General features: G+C 47.1%; 1 protein-coding gene and 1 long non-coding RNA gene across 4 annotated transcripts in view; one reads left to right on the top strand and one right to left on the bottom strand.

Annotated features, from left to right (window-relative positions):
• Trabd2b (TraB domain containing 2B) overlaps window positions 1–22,111 on the bottom strand; it is a 265,876-nt gene that overhangs the window by 114,925 nt on the left and 128,840 nt on the right. The gene's annotated exons all lie outside the window — the stretch shown is intronic.
• LOC143442213 (uncharacterized) lies at window positions 16–18,881 on the top strand. Its single transcript, XR_013110224.1, has 3 exons — window positions 16–107; window positions 11,903–12,100; window positions 18,712–18,881. It is a non-coding gene; the product is annotated as an uncharacterized LOC143442213 (long non-coding RNA).

Genomic DNA, 22,111 nt, shown 5'->3' on the forward strand with positions numbered 1-22,111 from the left:
GCCAGCTGTAAGAATGCTGGGGATTGTGTTGGTCACACTGCAAGCAGGAAGTCTCAGTTCTTCCAGAGCGCAGGTTCAGCAGGTGGCAGTTGATAAATAAATGTCAGGTAGGAGCTACTGCTGTAAGTATTTCAGAGAGCAGACAATGGACAGCAAAACTACTACTGTTCACGTACCTATGTGGTCTTTTCTGGATACTTGATAAAGGCTCGGATGAAGGGAGATGTGAACGGGTACCACCTGGGTCGAAGGGTTATTGACAGTGGCAGAAATATGCTTTGCATGTTTCCAGAAAAGCAAGGGACAAATGTGACTGGAGTGGCCTGGAGTGGGGTGGGGTGGGTAAAGAGTGGGGTGAAGAAGCTGGGGGCTGATTATACAGAGCCTTTCAAGCTAAGGGTTTTGCTGGTGGTAACAGTGAAACCCCATGGAGGATTTTGATCAAGGAAGTGTGAGTTAATCATGGTTTGAAGGATGGGTCCAGGTGTCTTAGAAAGTGGGGAATCAGAGTTGGGAATGTAACATAAAAGAATAATTTGGGCTATTTATCACATGCAAGTGGTGATGGGGGCTTGGGTCATGGGAGGGTGTAAGAACAGTAGAATTCCACATGTGTTCAAAGTATGGGGACAGTTTGGTTTAGATGTGAAGTATTTGGCAGAAGCAGACACCATTCCAGGGTGGGTCTCAGACTTCTGGACTGAAAAACTGTAGAATGGAGCTGGCCAGGCTGCGTGAGGCCAGGGCACATCGATGGGGAGACTGATCCCTTCAGTTTTGAAGTTATTAACTCTGACATGGGGATTTGCTACTCAAGTGGAGAGTCTACCCAAGTGATAAGTGAGTCTGGAGAGTTCACATAAAGGAATTTGAGACTGATGATATCAGTGTAGAGCCCTTGGTGAAGAGACTTTGACAAAGTGCAGAAAGACAAGAGGCTTGAAGCCCAAGCCTGGGACCCTACAAAGTCTGGAGGTCAGGGAGAAGGGGAACTGGCAAGGAACTGGACACTCACCAGTTAAGAAGAGAGAGACATGGAGAGAGTGGTCATTCTGGATGGCAAATGCTTCAAGATACAGTGTACTGTTTGGTTAAGGAAGACTGAACAAGAAAATGAGTGGAGGCTGTACATTTTAAATGAATAGGAAAGAGGCAATAGCAGCTAACTTGGAGGAAAAGGAAGTTGTCACTAGAAAGGCAGTTGCCTACAGGTCCAGCAAGTGAAGCAGCAGGCATGAACCCAGGCTGCAGTTTAAAGCCTTGGGAAGTGTAGTCTGACGAGCAAGGCTTTTAAATTTTTACGAGGGCATGCACAGGCACAGGAGGGGAAAGAAGCAAGTTGGCGGGGACTGATTTATATGCACTAGGCAACCTCACAGATGGGGCCATGGACTCTGGGCACCAGGCAGAAGCCACCCTGAGGTCAGCAGTGGGACAGTTCTATCAAGGCCAGACATAACATCCATAACATTGTCTGGCCAGATGGCTCCTCAGCTGATGGACAAGTTTCACCACCCCCTCAGTTACCAAGAGGAACAGATAAAGTTACAGGCTTCCTTATTGGTTTCTACTTCCCGTTTCAATTCTGTTGGCTATACATCCAATATACATTTAAGTCATTCATATATCAGTTTAAACATATATATATATATATACATACACATATATATACATATATATACATATATATACATATATATTCATTCAAATAGTTTTTTTAAAAGCAATTTGGAAAGGTTGCTCAGTAGTTAAAGGCACGTATTGTTCTTATAAAAGACCTGAGTTTGATCACTAGCACATATACAATGACTCCAAACTGTCTGTAGTTGTAGCTCCAGAAGATCTTCTGACTTCTGTGGGTACCAAGCACATACACGGTACACATATGTACAAGCAAGCAAATCACTCATACACATAAAATAAAAATAAAGCTAAAAACCACCCCCATATACCCCACCTTGTTTTCTATGGGTTATTATTGTTCTTAGTCTAGCACTTGATTTCTGAGAGGTGGGAGTAGGTGATGGGACACCCTGTGATGGTAACACGCTTCTGGAATCAGTCCTGAAAATGAAGTCTCCCTCCGTCTCTTACAAGCAGGTTGATGATGACTGACTGGCCTCATTCAAGTTTTGTCTTCTGGTTGATCACTTTTCAGGAAATCCCTGCTCACTTGTACTCTCACCACGGTGGGGTTGGTTCCCTGTGCCACTGTGATCCTAGACTGGCCCTTTATGTTCTTTAGCCCTGGAAAGCTTGGTGACAGTCCTCTACATGACCCTTGAGAGGAGCCTCTGGCCCTCTCTGACAATGTAGACATCTATATCTGTTGAATAACGGCCAAACTCTGCCTTCCTAGAGCTGTTCTGGGGTTGAAGAAAAAGTCTGAAAAAAAAATCTCTATGTTGAAAATAGGGGCTTCAGTGTGCATGTGAACTTCCAAGGTTCTATGAGGCCTCAACCTGTCTGACTGTTCTAGGAATTTGGATTTGGTGATGGGGGTTTTCAAAATATGGTTTTGTGAAGTAATGATTTTCCAGGCCTGGAGTAATTCATAATTGAAGAGTGATCTCTAAAACCCCAGTCGTATATAACCTACAGTACCTATGCACCCTCTGAGGATGAACTGTGTTCTTCCTTGTACCTCAATTCAGCCAACATTCATTCATTCGCTTTTTCCTTCAGTCACTCAAGTGTATTGGATACTTAGATGAAGGCAGGCGCTGTTCTGTGTGCCAAGGATGTAGTATAAGCAGTGCTGGGTGGAAGGACAGTGGGCATGGATAACAGGGGTCCTCAGGAGTCCAGAGTTGAGAGAAAAACTGCCTTGGCTCACATGATGGTTGTAGCATTTAGTAGTGTGACCCTGGACTTAGGTTACTGAACATTGTGCCCCATTTTCTATATATTGAGATGTAATGGAATTAGGCCACTGGGTTTATATATGTTGCCCACAAAGTGTCTTGAACAATGCCTGACTTTGAACACGAGTGCAGTTATTTTAGCAATTCATTTTTATTTTCATTTTTTGGTCTGATAAGAAAATGGACATTTTTTTTGTGTGTGTGGAAAGTCATGTAATACAGATCAGTTTCCAGTTCAGAACCCTAAATTACACCAACACGAGGTTGCTACACTGTTTTATTCAGGTTCTTAGTTTCGGCTATTCTTAAGCATAGACGTTGTTTTATGATGATGGATTCCAAAAAGAATACTAGAGGAAGATATGGGAATAGAATGTGATCAGGGTGAGTTACTGAGACAAAGTGACAGGAGGTGTCTGGGGATGTGAGAGCTGGGCAGAGTGCTTAGGGATACTCTGAGCAAAGGGGAGTGAGCCCTGTGGCTGTCAACAGAGGGAGTGGTCTTGGTGGTGGTGGTGGTGGTGGGGAATGTAATGTAGACTCCACAGGAAAAGCATGCCTTCCCCTTTTAATTGCAGTTGTCTATAACTCTTAGACCATTCTATGAGAAGCAGGAGTGTGGACTCTCAATCCCCTGCTGCCAGGAACTCAGCCCAAACAAACCTCGGAGTTATTTGACATTTCAGGGCCACTGTGCTAGTTGTTTTTTGTCAACTTGACACACACCTGGACATGCCTGGGAAAAGAACCTGTAGGCATAGTGAGTTTTCTCACTATGTAATAATTGTGGGTGGGCCCAAACCTACCAAGGGTACCATCTCTAGGTAGGTGGCCCTGAGTTGCCTAAGAAAGCAGGCTGAGCAAGTCATGAGGCGCAAACAAGTAATCACTACTCTTTCATTGCTTCTGCCTCAGACCCTGCCTCCAGGTTTTTAGCTGGAGTTCCTGTCCTGACTACCCTCAGTGATGGACTTTGACCTGAGAGTTGTGAGCTGAAACAAACTCTTTCCATCCCAAATTTCTTTTGGTCACATTATTCTACATCCATGATTGAGCCCAAGACAGTCCTGGAGAACTCACTTGCTCACCAGTTCCCTTGCTCACTGCTTGGGGCCTCACCTGGCGTCTTACTTGCCCTGACTCTTGAAGCCTTCAGCCAGACAGAGAAAGCTCCCAGGATAAGAAAGGCAAGCAGCTGGCTGGATTTGAGGTCAGCGCACACTGAGAGGTTAACGGTGACAGAATAGGAGCAGCACACCCAAGACATCCATCCACTCATGTCTTTAAGGAGTAACAGGTTATATGGTTATACATCACCATGAAGTAAAGCCCGGGCTGAGAGACAAACAACTGAAGTCAAATCAAGTGCTCAGTAGTAACCTTGCTTTGTTTCAGGGTAAGAGCAATCGCAGCTCTCAGTCACTCCACTACGTGTGTCTTCTCTCTCAGTTCTGTCCTTTAGACATCGTATTGATGCCTTCCATGCTTAGGAAATATGTAGAAGTCATGATGACATCAAACCAATGTTCAGACCATGAGCACCCTAGAAGCAAACTCCTACCCCAGATGGCGGGCGCTAGTCCACATCGAAAGTTGTTGGTCAATTTTTCCTGCTTGCAGGCTTAGGAATGGAAATGTACAATGTGCATCTTATCTTATATTTTAAAAAATCTTTCATTATTAAATTAGTGACCGATTTATAAGTGGTGCAAGCAACTGTAGTTTAGTCTTATCTTTCCCTGAGTTAATCTAGCACAAGTTATTTAACCATTTTACTATTGATGTGCTGTGGTAGTCTGATTGAGAACATCTTCCATAGGCTTATTTATTTGAATACTTGATCCCAAGTCAGTGGATCAGGTTGGGAAAGATTAGGAGGTATGAACATTGTAGTGAAGGTATGGCACCGTGGCAGGCTTTGAGATTTCCAAAGCTTGTGTTCTCTTTTTCTGACCTTGTGGATCAGATACTACTCCAGTACCACGCCTGCCCACCTGCTGTCATGCTCCCCACTATGATGGTCGTGAACTCTCATCCTCTGAAACGACAAGCCCGCAATAGACTCTTTTTAAATTGCCATGGTCATGGTATCTTATCACATCAATAGAAAAATAACTAAGACACGGGCTTTGTGGGTAATTTGCACCTTTATGAGTAATGATGTTAGATATTTTTGGGTATTCTTTTGGTGATGACCCGTGTCTTTGGACACCTAGGCTGAAGACTGTGCTTGTGCTTAGCTCTGATCACCCATATGTTTTCAGATGCACTTGTGTCTGTTTGCATCCTACAGCGCTAGGGGAGCACTGCAGGTTCAGAGAATATCATAAAAAAAAGCACAGGGCATTTTCAACAGGAGGGTGCAGAAGCCAGGAACAAAGCACGTGGCTGTAGAGTTGCTCACGGTGTGTCACTCATCCTACAGTCTGTTGCACAGCATTGATGCATGTTCTATAGTGAGTGCTAAGGACACAGGTGTGGTTCAGATGACATACCCTCCTTGAAGGAAACAGTCAGACATGGCCACAAACCACCAAGATTCCACATAAGCAACTCAGGAGACAGAGCTCAGCCATTGCAGGGTAGAAACTAGACTGCTGGCTTCCTGCCCGTCCACCCACCAGTTCGCCTAGCTTTGGCTCCTATATGATGAGCTATGTCAATGTATTTATCGAAGGGGTCTTTTGATACACAGACGTCAGCCCTGTCACTCTTCTGTCATCCATAAAGATGGATTTGACATTTGCCAAGGGACTGTCTAGGAGAGGGAGGAAGACAAACTTTCCCAGTTTGACCTGCACTCTAAATGTGGAAGGTGAGCCAGAAAGTACAAATAGTTAAATCGATCCACTTGGCTCCTGTCTCTCTATTTGGAAATTCATTGTGCCACCTTCTCCTCTGTTGCTACTATGATGCACACAGCTTTGTGTCTGGTCCCTCTGTGCAGTGCTGAGTAGTGTGTGGGCTGTTCTGCTGACCGACAAGCAGCACACACATCTCCAAGTTCAACAACTTCATGGTTGGCAGTAGGTGCCCTGGGACTGGCTGTCCCTGCCCACCTCCCTTCCTGCTGAGCACAGAAAGGCTCCTTGTCAGGGAGGAGCTGGTGCAGCTGCCTCTATGTTTCACTTCCCCAAGGACCAGGTGTTTTGCTCTGCAGCAAACCAGGGCTGTTCTGGAACTAGCTCTGTTCAATCTCTGTCACCCCGTTCATCACCCAGGTTTGGCTGTAGAGCCCAAGGTGGCAGGAGATGGAGTTCACTCCTCATTTATTTTCAACATGCCCTCCTGGGAGGGTGGGTTAAGTCTTTTGGAACAACAGTGACAGAAAGCCCCTGGGGGATCTGCTGGGATACTTGAGACCTATGGAGCAGAGATTTCTTCAGGTTCATAGTTGGGAGAGAGGGACCAGGATGGAGCTGGCAAAGACTCTGCTTCTGCAAGCCTGAAGTCCTGAGTCCTGTGTCCATCTGTCTTTCTCTAGATCATATGCTGTGCCACTTGTAATTGCCCCCACCAGAGCAAGGGGGCAGACTCTGTGTAACTCCACCCCCAACAGCAGGCTTCATTCCAGTGATGGCTGTCAGGGGCATGGTGCCCAGCACTGGGCTGCACAGGCTTGTACTGTGATTTCTAGTCCCCAAATCACAGGCTGTCCCTATATCTGTCAAGTGTGATCTCTCCTGGGCCCCTGCTGGCCCCTCCAAACAAGCTATCTTTATGAAATGCAATGACTGCCCTTCATATATTAAAATAACACCTTCCCAGGAAGGCCCTCACGTCAGGGCCACTGCACAAAGACACATTCACAGGCTGGCAGAGGGAAGCCAGTGGAGGCTTGGCCTGGGGCCCAGAGGGAAGAGAGGATAGGGAGCCCGAGGCCTTGGGGTTACAGACAAGAGGGTGGGTTAGGGAAGGCAGTAATGGGGGCTGTGGAAACCCAAGGCTAATAAAGAAACTCTGGGTCCAGAGAGAGAGATGTACTGCCCATTCCCCACTCTTGGACAGGCTGGATCACTCTATGACCTAGGCATGGCACTCTTCGATCTCTTATGACAAGACCAAAAGTGCCAAGTCTCACTCTAGGCTGATATCAGCGCTCTGAAAGGAAGGTTGGGACAGAGAAAACCTCAGATGGAACCATGGTCAAAGGTCCATAGCAGGAGTTGTTGGGACCACTGATGTCAGGCTCCAGCCCGTCTATTTCTTGCTCACAGGCTGAGTTCATCCTCTCAGAGGCCCCTTCCCCTCACAGTGTAGAGAATGGGGTCTGGGGTCAGGTGTGCCTGGGTCTATCCTGTCACTTTGTGGTATAAACTCCATTACTCTTCAGAGCATGACAACTAAATGGAAAGCCATGTCACAAAGATTAAACAAGATAGCCACCACAAATGTCCCTGCATAAGCAGACAAGGCCGGCTTTCTTTCCACATAGGCCTGGACTTCTAAATGAGTAGAAATATTTAAGGCAACTCCCAGAGAGCCCTGTCTAATTAACAGGGTCAAACAAACAATGCAGAGGAGGGAGTCACTTCTAAATAATGTTTCTGAGGCATGAGAGCAAATACAATTGAGCCACTGCTCTATGTTGGGCAGTGGGTAAGGCCCAGGGGTGTGCTGCACACAAATTCCCTGCTCTTGATTTTACAGTGCACGGCACATGCTGGGGTAGGTGAGACAGCAAACAGAGTAAGCTTATGTAGCGTGTTGACAGCTTAAAGTGCAAATGGGGAAAGGAACCGGTGAGGCAGGAGCACAGGGCAACAGTTTCATGAGGAGAGGTCATCCAGCGGCAGGCAACACCGGAATGAAGGCAGGCAGATGAGTGTGCTGTCTGTGCCCACTCCGAGGGAAGCAAGGCAAAGCATAGGGAGAGGCCAGAACAACCGCTTTCAGGAAGATGGTGTTAGCACATCTGAGACAGAATGGGAGCCAGGAGGCTGTAGCCAGGGTAGGAGACGATCAGAAAGGATGGTGTCACTCATTGTTTTGTACCTCATAGGTTATTGCATAGCTATTTCTTGGGATAACACAGAAGGCTCAGCCTGAAACATTGACCTTTTGAGGTACGGAGGAATTTACTGCACCAAAGAGCAAGAAAGATAAAAGCCATGTCCAGATGGCGGGTGTGGTGAGGTGGGGGTTGGGGTGATGGGGGACCAGTGCCTACCACAGGTGGAGCACCTAAAATGTTCTTTATGTAAGTTGGTAAAAGTTTTACTCTAACTCTTTTAGGTGAGGAGGTGAGGCCACTAGGTAAAACAAACAAACAAACAAAACCAAACCAGTATGGGTGTTTGTTTTGTATTACTTCTCTCCCAAGTCTCACAGCCTGCATCATCTGGGCAATTCAACTTTTTCCTGCCAACACACACACACACACACACACACACACACACACACGAGAGAGAGAGAGAGAGAGAGAGAGAGAGAGAGAGAGAGAGAGAGAGAGAGAAACTGACCATAATCTTTATCAGAAGTTGCTGATAAAAAATATGTAATAATTACCTTACAAACCACAACAACCTAAACCTGCCACCAGGAAAAAAAAAAAATCTGCCATCAGAAGATGCAGTGGAAGTTCACTTTCCTCCTAGAAGAGGTTCCGTCACTATCTATCCTGTCCAGACTGTTCGTGCCAGTTTCACACAGTGGGGCCGACACACAGCACAGGCCTAGAAAGAACAAGTGAAAGCAAGAAGAGAGCTGGGTGCAAAGCCCCACAGTCTTCTCCCTGAGACAGGCAGTGTTTGGAGGAGTGTAGAGGAAGCCTTTAAGGATGGCTAGAAACAGAGGCAACTTCTGATTCCCTGGGTGGCCTCTGAGCCCAGCCTGCTCTGGCCCTCCCCCTGATTAAAGTCACCACCCTCTCACTTAGATGCCACTAGAGTGCTAATGAGTTGTGATTAGAGCTGGGGTAAGACTCCCTTTCCCACCGACCTCAGGTGACTGAGCTTTGCTTTAGAGGTGGAGAAATGAAAAGCCCCTGAGAACTGAAGGCCAGCTTAAGATAAGTTCAGGAGATACAGGCAGCAGTCAGGAGTGCGGTGAGTGCTCTGCACAGGGCCTGAAGTCCGAGAGAACCAACCCTGCTGGTGGTGTGCCCTCTCACCCGCTGTCCAGACACAATTTAGAAAGCCAGAAAACACTAAAGGTCTACAGGTTCTTGGTAGCTTGACCTTAATTTTCACAGTACGTTCTGTACTAATCTAGATCACGTTCGTGAATGTTAATGTTTTGGTCCACAACATTAACTTGCTAGATTATAGATGCTGTCCAGGAGGGTGTTAAACATGTATGTGCCCTTTATTACACTGTCAAATTTCCAAATTCCAATTCTAAATTGAATTTGTATCAAAGTTTTTTTTTATAAAGAAATGAGATGGATTTAGACTTCTTTAAATGGTTCATTTTCTTGATTCATTCACCCACACAGCCATTCTTTCTGACTTTTCTACATTAGACACCTACATGTCCCCTTTGCTTTAGGGGAACGTTCCAGTCACCTACATAGTCATTGGCAAGTGGCAGCTAAGTTGCTGGGTGTATCATGAGCGGGACCCAGACAGGCTTTCCTTGAACAGCCATCATTATTGTGCTGGTCCACTGGGATATAGTCCAATATAGTCTATCTGACTTTATGTCCCAGGTTCATGGATATACCTGTGGCCCTCTGCAAATCAAGTGTCCTCAGTCCTCCCACTGACATAAAGAAAGCCCAGGCTTAGCTCTTTAAGGACACCCATGATATATACCTGGAACAGCAGGTAACCTGAGTGGCATCTTGGGGAGTCACAAGCCAGAAGGGGACAAAAACCCTGCCAAGGCCACCTGAACACTGTTAAGAGGCCCTCTATTACCATCATGCTAGTTGTGAGAAAACTGCTACCTGAAGAGAGGATATCTGTCTTCCTGGAAATCTACCCATGAATCTTGGGAGCTCTAAGAGATGTGGTCTCTGATCACAGTGAGCAGGAGTAAACTCAGACAGGCCGTGCGTGGCCATAATGACGAACATTGGCTAGGGTTGACAGGATGATGCAACCCCCATTCTGTATAAGTAAAGGATGTAATATGCCTCAGCTGCAAGTAGTATGGCTAGAATGTAGTCTTCAGATATCAGAGGTGCCTCACCAAAGCTCTGCCCTCCAGGAATGACCCACATCTGGTGAGATCCACATTTGGTGATGGACCCAGGTCGGTATAATGGCTTCTCTCATAGGAAATTCCCTAGCACTGCACCTTGGCTTGACTCCTCCCTAAGCTCTGTGCAATTTTCTTCCTCCTGAAACACGTACCCAGAACTTTTGTGGGTGCTTCTGAGACAACTTGCCTGCAACCCTTGGAAAGTTCATGAAACGGTGCATGAAGGACTATTGGAAGGTAAGACAGGAGAAGTGTGCAAAGACCTCCCTCCCCTTCAAGTTACAGGCTCTACCATCTACCATAGGGTATTATGGTCACAGTCCCCAGGTAGATGATGTGATACTCTTACCAGAGGACTGGCTGCTCTTGCAGGAGTTCAGGAAGAAGGTAAGGCTGTGACTCGCAGGACCCTGGCACCCATTTTGTTTCACACATTCTCCAGGCAGTGCACACCTGCTCTAGAGGGATCTGCATGCCATCTGTAGGCACTGCATTTCCTTATTCTTTTTAGGTGAAGAAACTGACCACTGACTACTGACCACTGGAGAGGTTCATACTGCCCAGATCCTGGGGACGAAATGTGAAAGTGCATGGGTCAAATGAAAATTCAGATCAAAATTTTGACCTTGAAATTCCCTCAGTATTGACCCCAACTCAAAAGTCCAGTCCTTCCATGAACCTAACCTGTTAAAGCCCTGTATTTTCTAAATGGAGAAGTTAAAACTCAATTTTCTTCTCATATTCACAGAGCAGGCCAGGGTGTAAATAAGCCCAGGTCAGAAGAACACCCAAGCCAGCTCTGAGCAAGACCCCGGCTTGTTGGGAGTTCAGGTTAAGTCTGTGCTTTTGTCTCAGTAAAATTAGCTAACCTTGACCCCACTATCATCATCCTACCCTCTAAATCCAAACACTGCCTTTTCAGAGGAAAAGGAGGCAGGCATGGGTAGGAGTGGGTGCCAAGGAGCAAGAAGACCAGCAAGAAGGGCTCTATTCAACCTTTTATCCGTCATCAAGCCCCTTCATTAGGATAGCTGTGCCGTCTGTCCCATAACATTTACAGACGATCATAAAAGGGAAGGTAATGACTGCAATTACAACTGAAGGGCTGGTTTAATGAATATTAAACAGCTTTGAACATCAAAGTGTGGATCGGAGTGGAAACCTAATACCTTAGCCCCTTCCATCCTGGGAGGGGGCAAGGCAGATGGCCTGGCCTTCCGCAGGGCTGTCAGACACAATTTGCAAGAGTCACCAAGTGGCACTTTGAACGAGTCCTTCTGCCTGGAGGCTGGTCCAAGAAATAAAGGGATCTGCCATTATCTTCTCTGCAGCAATCAGCAGGAGCCAGGGGCCCAGAAAGGAAGTTGGAGGCCAGGAGGAGCAGACAGGCTTTCTTCACTGCCATAGGCTAGTCTCCACTCTCTTGACATCCCCCCATCCATCAGGAAAGTCAGAGAGCACAGGACATGGCCTCTGCACTCAAGGAGTCTGAGGTCTAATGCAGGCACTGACATGCAGACAGGTAATCCTGACACTGATCCAGGACAGTTGTTGGAGGTGAATTTATGAGGAAGGGTGGTCCAGCCTAATATAGGAGCTCAAATAACTGAAAAGGGTGGGTTTTCAACAAACACAGAGCCCCAAGGAAGACTGACATATAAAAAAAACCTTAAGGTACATGTCTAATCAAAAATCTAGGCTAAGGGGTAGCTGGGGCTTCTTGGAAGATCTGGGAAGGCTTCATGGAGGAGGTGAACCTTGGACCTGAACACTTGAGAAGCTTTCCTTAGGGAATAAGGAGTGTGGTGACTGAGGAAAAGGCAGTCCCTCTTCCTTATCAATCCTTTCTCCTGATCAATGGAACAGCTGTTTGCTCTTCTTTTCCCTTTCAGCACAGCTGTCACCTGATCAGTTCCCCATAGTGGCCCTGGTGATGACTGTTCATGAACCATGACACCAAGCAAGCCTCACACAGCAGCATCTTCCATGTTGACCCTAACCCACAGGCTGCTTCCTTCCAAGAGTTCTCGGAGGCAGAGTGGCTGAGCTCACTGCATTCCCAAGGACACCTGGGATCCCCTGCCTCTGAGGTATCACTTCTGGCGATGAGCTATTTTCACTTAACTTTTTAAAAATTGGGTTTGTTTTGTTTTATGTGTATGGGTGTTTTCCCAGCATGTATGTATGTACACCATGTGTGTTCCTGGTGCTGATAAAAGCCAGAAGAGGTGTTGAATCCCCTGGAACTGGAGTTACAGACTACTATGAGTTGATTTGTGGGTGATAGGAACTGAACCCAGATCCTTTCTGCAAGAGCAGCCAGTGTTCTTAACCACTGAGTCATTTCTCCAGACCCCCTCCCAAATTTAACTATTAAAATAGCCACATGGATAGTAGCTACTGAACCACACAGCACAAGTCAACTCAGTTTATCCCAGTCTCTCCAGCCGGCCAGCCTTTGTTCTGCCTTGGTCTATCTGCACAATTTCTTCCATCGGCCTGAAAATCATCCTTTCCTGTGTTTTGTTCCACTTTGCTGTTGGAGGTGAGGCCTCCTCTCACTTCTTCCTCTGGCTGCAGGAGCTACAGTGTGTAATGTTGCTTATTTGTGTCCATCCCGGCTTCCAGAAGACTGATGTCTGTGGAGGACACCCTTAGAGGCTGTTCATCTCATAACCTTCATCTTCTGTCCCCTCATACCTGGGAACGTCTACACTTCCTCCCCGGAAGGCAGTTCTGCACTCACCCCCAAACCTGGAGGCCCCCACACACCTCTAAATTCATGGTTCTGTATACTATTCAAACACTGTCTTCTAGAGATCTCTGGGAGTGCCTCTCAAACATGGCGAGAAGTGTTGGGATCATGTTTGAGGACAGGGCATCCTTGCAGGGAGAAGCCTTGTTCTTAGAGGTCAGTTCCCCCTGCACCTGCACAGAGCTGAGCAGAGAGAGGGTAGGAAGGCATTGGGAACCCTCTAGGGGAGAGTCACAACTGTTAACACTACCTTTCCAGGAACTTCCTAGGGCCAGTCAGGGGCTAGTACAGGGTGGGCTCCAAATAGTCTACAGTCAGGTGGAGAGAGTTCCTGCCCCAACCCCCAGGGGACGCACATGCCTCTCATTACCATAAGTGAGAATGACTGCTAATTCCTACATTCGGCTAAAAACTTAACACCCAGTAAATATTTATTGATCTCATGTACCCCTACTTAACCCACATTGGCCTGGGCTACAGGATCAGCCTTATAGACAGGAAGGCACCCAGTGGGCATGTCCAGTGAGCCAGGCCCTGTGTGATGCAGTGCATCCATAATCCATAGAGCTGAAGAGGAGAGGAAGGCTGTGCTCCTCAATGCTACCTAAATCATAAGCCAGCATGAGGCCTGCACAGGGAGCTGTGACAGTGTGCACTAGAGGAGCTGCTGTTGGTAGTAGGGAAATGAGAGGTCAGGTCTGGGAGGCAATGTAGGGGAGGGGAGTCTGGAAGCTGTGCTGATCTTCAGCCCAGCTGGGGACTCACTCCACCATTCATCAAAGGACTCTCTAGCTCACCAGCCTGCACAGCAGAAACTCTCCCCTCTGTGCCATCCTCTCTTTGAGGGAAGCACTGTCCTCCTCCATAACACACACACAGGCACACGAACACACACACTGTTTTCAGTATATTCTAATACAACAGAAGCTGGCCCACGAATCCCGGGAACTGTCTGGCAGACACAATAGCCTCCCTGGGTCTTCCCTTGAGGTGCTCATAGCCAAAGGGAGAAGAGAGGTTGAAATTCTGTTAGCAGAAACTGGAGCGGGGTAGGGTGTTATGACCACAGGCTGAATGATTCATTGGAAGAAAGGTCAGATTGAACAGGCAAAAGTTGTATGTCCAGATTGTTCCTGGAGAACAGTAGCTCCTCAAGATACATGTGCTAAAAATAAGCCTAATGCCTTTATTTTTCTTAAAGGATACAAGACTGGGTCTGGTCGTGTGTGTGTGTGTGTGTGTGTGTGTGTGTGTGTGTGTGTGTGTGTTGTTTTTCAGGTGAGCAAAGCAATGGGAACCAACTTCAGAGCAGCAGGCTTAAAGGTGGGGGATGGGGAAGGGCGTACAGGAGGGTGAGAATAGCAACCATACATCTGAAGGATCTTTGAGTTTGACCTGACTGTGACGTGGGGAGAGGATGTGTGATTCCCACCCTTTACACCATAGCAGAAATAAAAGTGAATCAGTGTCCGATATCTGTGTGTGACCCCTGGCTGAGCCTCCACTCAAAGCGGGAAGTCTCCATTTTACATCTTTCACTTAACTCTCTACAGCTCCCAGGGCTGTCAGTCCCCTGGTTCATCTGTTTGCCTCTGCATACCTGTCTCCCCTGCTTCCTCTCACATTCTCTTCCCCCTTTCCTGTGCTCTCTCCCGAAACCAGATTTTCTCACTCTGGTTCATGGTGTGCAAAGGCATATGTGAACCAGTAAAGGAGGGAAGGGAGTAGAGGAAAAGGGAAAATGCTTTCCTTTGGGGTGAATGTTACCGAGGATTTTACCAGGCTCCACCCTCCATACTTGCCTGTCTGTCCCAGTACTCTCCTGTTTAGAGGTAGGCTCAGCATGACTGCTTCTTAATTTTCTGAGAAACAAGCTAACAGTGGCTGAGAATGTAGGACTGACTTCTCATGGGCCCATGATAGCTGGAATCAGAATCTGGACTTCTTGGCCACAGGGGACTAAGTGTTCCTCATTCCCATGGCCACCTCAGCACTGACTGGGGTCCCAGGAAAGGAAAACATGGTGTGCCAGGCACTGGACTCAGTGCTTTAAGAGATACATTGAAGAAACACATAGCTCATTTAGCCTTACTAACAACTCTGAGATGAACAAAACTTTCTCCTCACTTTATAGAAGCAATGCTCAGAGAGACTAAGGAACTTGCCTTAGATCAACGGCAAAGACATCTTGCGTCTAGACTCGATCCAAGACTTCCCACACAAGATCCGCACTGAAGTAATGGCTTCTGAGAATGTAGGAGTTCTGACTGCATTGTGGGGCTTGCTTACATCCCGATCTCATCCCTACTATCTCCTGCTAGGGGCTGAGTGTGGCAGAGCTCTGTAAACTCTCCCCTTGTGGGGGCCTACTTGTTCCCAACTCCCAGCTTCTCTATGCTATAGCCTGCTTGGTAGCAGCCTGGCTGTGAGCTGTCAGCCGGCTGTCAGCCACACCACAGGAAAAGTGGGATTTCTCTACAGCTGCCCCCGAGGTTCAAAGGAATAGGGGCCCAGGATCTTGGCTGGGATGGCCTGTATTATGACAGGTCCAGGAACCTTAAAAGCAAAAGACAGCTTAATAGCACAGCAAAGAAAACACAAGTCCCTCAGCCTGGCTCTTGGGAGCCAGAGCCCAGTGGGGGGACCTGCCAACACCAATCTCTTGTTCTGTCCATCCCCATCTGGCATGAGGCACAAAGTGACCGAGGAGAACACAGAGCTTGTCCAGCTTTGGGCCTGGCCACTGACAGTTGTGGTCTTAGTTCTGGAACAGGCTGGGCGTCTCTGCCTGCTCACAATGGAGAGCCCATGTGAACACCAGCCTGTTGCTGGCATGAGGAGGGGGCGTCTGGCTCCAATAACACGCATGTTCCAAGCACAAAAGTGGGGCTGTTCACACAGGATGCTGTAACCTCCAGCAGCTGGGGCTGTGGGCCGGGCTGCCTTGGCAGATACACTTGCATGCTTATTAGAAACACTTTCTTTCATGACCGGGCATTTGTTCATTAGCTGGGTGGAGCTACTAATATGGCTCTTTACAAGGGAAGCTTATGGTGACCAGATCTGTTCTCCAGCACTCCTCAAGCCACTGAGGAGATGAGATATTAAACCATGATCAGGCACTATCCAGGCTAGATCCCTTATCTGAGGTGCTTGGACCAAAAGCATTTGGGAGTTGGGAGACTGTGTTATGTTTTGGCATATTTGCTTATGTACAATGAGGTTTTGGGGGGGAATGAGACCCAAGTCTAAAAGTGAGATTTCTGTATGTTTTATATATATACATATGTATATATGTGTGTATATATACATATGTGTGTGTGTAATTTCTTACACACCTTGATATATATATATATCTATATGTGTATTATACACACACACACACACACACACATGCACATGCACGCATGCACACACACACACATATATATGGCCTGAAGAAATTTTATATATTATTTTAAATAATTTTGCACATGAAACAAAGTTTCATGGCATGGAATTTTCCACTTGGGAGCCTCATGTCAGTGATAAAAAACAAAAAACAATTTCAGATTTTTGAAGCCTGTGAGATTTCAGGCTATAAACGCTTAAGCAGTGATCTCCAAGATGGCTAAGCAGCGTTGCCTGCATTACACGCCTACCAGACACCTTTCACATTCTTTTCCATTCCCTTTAACAGATGGAGAAACAGACCCAGATATATGTCAGGGCTGGAAGTTACCCTGTTAACTCAGCGATGTGGGGGTGGTGGGTGCGGGGAGCCTGACTTGACCTGGTTTGTGTGAATTTTAGGCCTGGCTCTTTTTTCATTTCACCGTGACATTGTGACATTAGGAGTAGGTAGCTAGGAGCTAGTGCACTCGTGCACTTTCCTGAGAGGAAGGAGCTTTTGCTCTAGAAACTGGAGCAGTAGGAAATCATCCTAAGAGTTTACGTGACTTTTTCTCCTGTGCAATAATTGAGTGAAAGTAAGCCCTCGGGGTCTTTGTGCAATGAAATCAGGGACTTCTGGGTTCACTGGGGGTGGAACATCTTAGACTCTGCCTGGTAAGGTAGACTAGGGTGGCTTGGCAAGTGTGAGACTAGAGAGGTGAGAGGTATTACCTCATCTCTCCCTTCAACTACTCACGAATTCTTTTTCTTTTTCATTTTCATTTAAAAACAAAAACAAAAAACAAATCAAAACTAACCTGGTAAGTGTTCTCTGCCATGAAACTGTGGAACCTGGGGAATGTCTCAATGTGTTCTATGGCCACTAAAAATAAGATGCTTTGGTGTGTGTTTACTGTAGTGGGAAGATGCTTATGACACTCAGTGACATGTACAGGAATGTACAGGAATGTATGTATGAATGCATGTGCAGGAATGATCTGTTTTCTAAACATGTATTCATTTATATGTGCATGTATAGGGAGACACAGATTCCCATGGGGAAATGTCGAGAAGTATATACATCAAATGTTAACAGTGGTTACTCCACCAGATGGTGGAATTTTATAATCTTCTGTTTATGCCTCTTATAATGATTACATACTGTACAACAATACATACTTGTACAGTTGATTTTGAAGAGGAGAAAAAAGACAAATCATTTTAAGTGGATCACTGACAGGGTGAACTTAGACAAATTAGGAGTCTGTGGAGCCTTGGCCTTCTCCTGTGTAAGATAGGGTTGCTACCCATCCCCGAGGCTGCTCTGGTTTAGCTGTACCTCACAGGAGAGCCTAGTTGTCCTGGATTGGCTTCTGTGCAGTCTCCTATTTTCCCTTCCTCATCCCCTGCCCCCCCATCCTCTTTTCCTCCATGTCCTACCTGCAGCCTTTTCTCCTTCAACCCTTGAGAACTCGTCCTCAACCCACATGAATAAGGAGCCAGCTCTGCCCAAATATCCAAGTACCACCAGCATCCCAGTGGGGAAGCAGTAGTTCCTGCAGACCACATGATCTCAGTTCACTAGGAGAAATGGTTTGGGAAGAGGGACGCTGATGTCCCTTGTATCCCAGGTGTACGAGACAGCCATCCCTGGGACAGCTCTGTATAACTTCAGCTTCTAAAAATGGGCGTAGTCCAGACTAAGAGAAGAGCCAACAAGAGGAAGGTCCCTCCTTCTAAGCTATACAGCCTCATCTCCTGCTGCCACAGCCTCTAACTTCCTACCGTGAAGCCTTGCCTCACAGGCCCTACTGATGGTCCTCAGTTCAGCCTTAATCTTCTGCTGGGTGTGCATGCTGTGGTCCTCACTGTAACTGTGTGAGAAAGGTGCCATTTTTCAGGCAAGGAAATTCATGTGAAGAGTTCAGGTGACCTGCCTGAGAAGAAGGGGTTAGACAACCCCAACCCATCTAACTCTGGGGTCCCAGAAACCGGATTTTCTTAGGAGGCCTATCTTGACTCCCTGGCCTGGACTCCTCCTCTTAGCCCCACAGCTCTGTGTTTCCAGGTTGGCCTGACTACTATCCACCAAACTGAAGCACCAACGACAAACTGACAAAGTTCTATGATGGCACTGGAAGCGGGAACACACTGTCACTCCAAAGTTCAAGAACAACAGAGCCCTGCAGGGAGATTGTGTGTGTGTGTATGTGTGTGCATGTGTGTGTGTGTGCATGTGTCCATTCAATAGGAGCCTTCTTTCCAAATCCCCAAACCCTGAATTGTAAATAAGTAATAAGTAATGAGAGCTTTCTCTCATTATCTTTTCCTATGTGAACTGTTGATCATTTACAAAACCAGCTACCACAAACCTAAAGCATATGACATGTATGCACTGTCCTTTCACCTGCACATCCAGCCTCCTTGTCGTATCTGGGTACATAGCCCATGTATCCAGGAACATAGCGGCCCAGAAGTGAGCTTGGAGATAAGAGTGACCACGTGACTGAGCTGTAGCCAATGGGAATGAGAAGGTTCATGAGTCCAACTCCATGCTCTGCTTCTCTTCCCTAGGTCTGGAATGCAGATAGGATGTTGGACCACCTTGCATTGCAGAAAACGCCAAAACGCCTGGCAACAGAAGCAAGGAAAAGGACTCCAAACCTCTCCCAGCCTCCCGGAGCAGAGCACACTCTCAGCCAGGATTTTCACAAGAGGAAATATAAGTGTCTGAAATAAAACCACTCTGCTTGTAAATCAAATTCATATTCTTCTTAACAGACTTACAAGGGCTCCGTGACAGTTAGATGAGACCCTCAGTGGGGTGTAATACATGGGTGGCATTCTGTTGGGCAAAATGACTTTCTCTACTGGAGTGACCCTTGGAGAACTGCTCTGTACATCCCATCCAGAAAAAAACTAGACTCCTCAAAAACTGCTCAGTACTTGACGGTTATAACTGCCCCCCCCATGGGCCTTTCATATGACAAAAGGCATCAGACATGATAGAAAGGACAGAGATGACATAAAGGCACAGACTTCAGGTAGCAAGTATCTTTCTTCTTACGAAAACAAAACGAAATGAAAAACAAACAAAAACAAAAAAACCCAAACAAACAAAAAAACAAGGCAAAGATCCAGCAAGTCACTGAAACTGTTGGACTCACTCAGAACAACACCTCCTGGTCTCTTTCCTGAAAAATATCACCTGCAGACACTGCCACAAAGGGTGTCATCCATTTGTGTGACCCCATGGTTCCCGTTCCACTGGTGAACATGGACTCTTGTTACTACCTTGTGTCCTCCAGGAAGCCACAGCTCCTGAGGGCAGTCCCCTCCTCCTCTATTGTCCTCCTCCTTCTGCCCTCGTCTGTCCATTAGGATCAGCTACATAATTTGCAAGTTCTGGAACAAAATGATGAGGAACCCCTAATTGATAAATTATTTCCAGTCTCAAAATGGGGACAGCTGAGCACAAGATAAGCATGGGCCCTAGGTGGCATTTGTGCCTCAAGTTCAAGCAGCTGGTCCCATTCATTCAGACCCAGGCTCTGGCTGCACACAGTAGGAGTTACACGCAGGCCATACTTTGCTCTAGAGAATAGAATCTGTACACAGTGCGCAGTCTTAGTGCTCTGGCTTCATCCCCAGGGTGGCTGGGCTCAATGTGTTTTTTATTGTTTTCTCCAGGCCCAGTTCTTAGCATTTCTTGGAAGAAGTGGGTGAGGGAGACCTGGGGGATCAGGAGCTAGAGGTCACCTAGCAAACAGCCTTCTCTGAACAAGCAAGCGGGCATGAGCAAGCACCAGGCTTTGCTGAGCCATTCTCCTCGTTTCTTGCCACAAGATATAAACTAATCTACTTAGTTAGAAAAACATGGTTTATTGCAATCTAAGTAATTTGTATTTCTTTTTCTACCACAAGATGTAAACTAATCTAGTTAGCTAGAGCAAGTTGGTTTAACTGAATTCAGAGTAATTACCCTCCAAAGCAAAGCGATGTGTGTGTTTTTTTGGTTTGCTGGACTTTTTTTCCTTTCCAGTATTCAAAAGTTGAGACGTATATGCACTCATGACTAAATAAAAGCCAGCCTTCTTTCGGTTTGTTGGATCTTTGGCCTTTCTGGAGGGTCTCAGCCACTCTCCCTACCACCTGGGACTTCCCGAAAATGTGCTGGAGGTGGTATGGAAAATCCAGCATGTGCTCTTGTGGAAAAAAAAAATTGTAACATTTCCTGGAGCAGTAGAGTGCCAACTCATGGGGAGGGGTTCATGTGTAAGGGGGGCAAGGACAGGGCAGCCCCAGGGCTGAAGTGACCTGGGAACCTTGTCTCAGTTACTGTGGGCAGGGGCACCCTCCCATATTCTCAGGGTCAGCATGCCCTAGGAGAAAGCACTTCACACAACCTTGCCTTTCCTCTCCCCACAGGACAGGGCCAAGCCAGGCTCATCGAAATGACTCATCCAGAAGAGTAAAGCTAGGAGGCAGCCCAGGACCTCCAAGGCTTGCCCTCTCCTAGAACCGCGAGTGCTTTCCCAGCAGTTCCCAGCAGGGGCCGGGCCACCTCTTACTTCACCATAGGTTGCTGATCACCAACTCCAAGAGCCAGAGCAGCTGGGTCAGTTCCTTCTGTGACACTGTCTTCTCTGCTGCAGGACAGCCTGGTGGACTTGGGGAGAGTAGGTTTGTTCCTGCTATGCCTCCCCTCTCTATTCTAGGCCTCAGTTCTCTGGTTTCTCTGTCCCTTCCCATCCTTCACCCCAGGGAATGGGCGAGGCTTCCAGAGGTGGTCCTGCTGGATATGCTTGGGAGTAACCCACGTGCGCCCTGCAGCCATGAAAACTGACACTATTCTAATAGGAGAGAGATGCTGATGCTCACCTGGGCCGTGCAAATCCAGTGGACTGCTCACTGAATGGGAAAAAAGAAAGAAAATGGAAAGGAAAACGTGACTGGTTCTAGCTATGGTGGCGGGCAGGTTTATTGTAGATATGCAGGAGAGCAGAGTTAGAAGCCGGGACATCTGGGAGAGTTCAGAGTAGCCATGACCAGACTGAGTTAGGGGAGGAGGGGAGGAGAGCAGGGGCGTGTTAGGGTGGCCAAGAGTTGGGTGCAAGGTGAAGGGATATGGAAAATAATGAAGGCAGGGCCAGACCAGCTCCTTTGCTTAGAGGCAGTTTCAGCAGCAATGTGCAATTGGATAATTGAAATCAGAGGTGAGGGCTGGGGAGCAGGGAACTGGCTCCAGTACAAATAGAGATGATTGCTGTAGCACCTATTGGCCTGGGCTCCTCCCAAGACAAGCCACTCAGGGAAGAGGGACCTGGTCCCTCTACAGAGTCTCAGTGTAGGAGAATGAGAATAGGTGCTAGAAGATGAACCTTTCCTGCAAGGGCCACAAGGTGAACAAGCGGGACTTGTATGAGTCCTCCATTAAACTCAGGTCCTCTGGATGAACAGCTAGTGTTCTTAACCACTGAGCCATCTCTCCAGCCCACTCCATTTCTTTTCTGGTGTGCACTGACTGGACCCTGGGTCTGTACTAGGCTGTAGGTGGGGTGCTGGAGAATCAGTAGTGAACTATGCAGGTCCTTTGTGCCCAGTGCCCTGGGTATAGAAGTGGTTAAACACAGTCTCTACTAGCAGAAGCTCAGTTATAGGTCATGCAGGCATGAAAAAACAAGCCTACTCCAAGCATAGGTGACTACCTCAAGGCTGGTAGATACATGTGTCAGTAAACAGATGCTAGTGAACAAGTGTTGAGAACAGTGTGGGACACAACAGGTGTCCAGTAAACATGCTTCATACAAAAAGGAGTGAGACAACTGGGCAACACTTTGCAGGCAGATAAGACAACTAACATAAAGGTTGGGAGAAGCAGAGGTGTGGTGAACTGTGTAGGAGAGTCGATGCAATGCCGCCATGGAACTGCCTCAGGTGGTTGGGTAAGCAGAGTGAGATGGGAAACTAGCAA

The sequence above is a fragment of the Arvicanthis niloticus genome, chromosome 5 (assembly GCF_011762505.2).
Source record: "Arvicanthis niloticus isolate mArvNil1 chromosome 5, mArvNil1.pat.X, whole genome shotgun sequence".
In the NCBI taxonomy this organism is placed as follows: domain Eukaryota; kingdom Metazoa; phylum Chordata; class Mammalia; order Rodentia; family Muridae; genus Arvicanthis; species Arvicanthis niloticus.